The sequence below is a fragment of the Macaca nemestrina genome, chromosome 9 (genome assembly GCF_043159975.1).
Source record: "Macaca nemestrina isolate mMacNem1 chromosome 9, mMacNem.hap1, whole genome shotgun sequence".
Taxonomy (NCBI): domain Eukaryota; kingdom Metazoa; phylum Chordata; class Mammalia; order Primates; family Cercopithecidae; genus Macaca; species Macaca nemestrina.
Window position 1 is genome coordinate 28,135,269 of NC_092133.1, and position 2,254 is coordinate 28,137,522.

At 39.1% G+C, this 2,254-nt stretch overlaps 1 non-coding gene across 1 annotated transcript; it reads right to left on the reverse strand.

Annotated features, from left to right (window-relative positions):
* Positions 1-1,750: 1,750 nt before the first annotated feature.
* LOC139356463 (U6 spliceosomal RNA) lies at positions 1,751-1,857 on the reverse strand. The gene has a single exon (XR_011608435.1). It is a non-coding gene; the product is annotated as a U6 spliceosomal RNA (small nuclear RNA).
* Positions 1,858-2,254: the final 397 nt, after the last annotated feature.

Consider the following 2,254-nt stretch of genomic DNA (forward strand, 5'->3'; position numbering starts at 1 on the left):
AGAGTTTTCAGCGTGAAGGGCTGTTGAATTTTGTCAAAGGACTTTTCTGCATCTATTGAGATAATCATGTGGTTTTTGTCTTTGGTTCTGTTTATATGCTGGATTACGTTTATTGATTTGCATATGTTGAACCATGGTATTGGTACCAAAACAGAGATATACACCAATGGAACATAACAGAGTCCTCAGAAATAATACCACACATCTACAACCATCTGATCTTTGACAAACCTGACAAAAACAAGAAATGGGGAAAGGATTCCCTATTTAATAAATGGTGCTGGGAAAACTGGTTAGCCATATGAAGAAAGCTGAACCTGGATCCCTTCCTTACACTTTATACAAAAATTAATTCAAGATGGATTAAAGACTTAAATGTTAGGCCTAAAACCATAAAAACCCTAGAAGAAAACCGAGGCAATACCAGTCAGGACATAGGCATGGGCAAGGACTTCATGTCTAAAACACCAAAAGCAATGGCAACAAAAGCCAAAATTGACAAATGGGATCTAATTCAACTAAAGAGCTTCAGCACAGCAAAAGAAACTACCATCAGAGTGAACAGGCAACCTACAGAATGGGAGAAAATTTTCACAATCTACTCATCTGACAAAGGACTAATATCCAGAATCTACAAAGAACTCAAACAAATCTGCAAGAAAAAAACAACCAACCCCATCCAGAAGTGGTTAAAGGTATGAACAGACACTTCTCAAAAGAAGACATTTATGAAGCCAACAGACATATGAAAAAATGCTCATCATCACTGGCCATCAGAGAAATGCATATCAAAACCACAATAAGATGCCATCTCACACCAGTTAAAATGGTGATCATTAAAAAGTCAGGAAACAACAGGTACTGGAGAAGATGTGGAGAAATAGGAATACTTTTACACTGTTGGTAGGACTGTAAACTAGTTCAACCATTGTGGAAGACAGTGGGGCGATTCCTCAAGGATCTAGAACTAGAAATACCATTTCATCCAGCAATCCCATTACTAGGTATATACCCAAAGGATTATAAATCATGTTACTATAAAGACATATGCACATGTATGTTTACTGTGGCACTATTCACAATAGCAAAGAATTGGAACCAACCCAAATGTCCATCAATGATAGACTGGATTAAGAAAATGTGGCACATATACACCATGGAATACTATGCACCCATAAAAAGGATGAGTTCATGTCCTTTGTAGGGACATGGATGAAGCTGGAAACCATCATTCTCAGCAACTTATTGCAAGGACAAAAAACCAAACACCATGTGTTCTTGCTTATAGGTGGGAATTGAACAATGAGAACACTTGGATACAGGACGGGGAACATCACACACTGGGGCCTGTCTTGGGGTGGGGGGAGGGGGGAGGGATAGCATTAGGAGATAAACCTAACATAAATGACGAGTTAATGGGTGCAGCACACCAACATGGCACATGTATACATATGTAACAAACCCGCAAGTTGTGCACATGTACCCTAGAACTTGAAGTATAATAAATAAATAAATAAAATTTTAAAAAGAGCAAAACAGAAAAGTTCTGGGGTACATGTGCACAATGTGCACGTCTGTTACATAGGTATACACGAGCCATGGTGGTTTGCTGCACCCATCAACCCATCATATACATTAGGTATTTCTCCTAGTGCTATCCCTCCCCTAACCACCCCCGCCACCCCAAAAGGCCCCAGTGTGTGATGTTCCCCTCCCTGTGTCCATGTGTTCTCATTGTTCAATTCCCACTAAAAATATGGAACGCTTCATGAATTTGCGTGTCATCCTTGTACAGGGGCCATGCTAATCTTCTCGGTATTGTTCCAATTTTAGTATATGTGCTACCGAAACGAGCACACAATTCAATTATTTTTAGTATATTGACAGGGCTGTATAACCAACATCACAACCCATTTTAGAACATGTTCATCACCCCTTAAAAAGAATCCTGTACCCATTCATCAGCCGTCACTCCCCATTTCCTCTCTTCATTTCCTCCAGCCCTAGACATCCACCAATCTACCTTCTGTCTCTATGGATTTGCCCATTCTGGACATCTCATATAAATGAAGGCATACAATGTGTAGTTTTTGTGACTGGCTTCTTTTACTAAGTGTGTTTTTTTCAGGCTCCATCTGTGTTATAACATCTATCAGGGATAGATAGACTTCATTTCTTTTATATCACATTTTTTGTCTTACTCATCAGTTGATGCACATTTGGCTTCTTTCCATGTTTTGGCTATTATGAATAA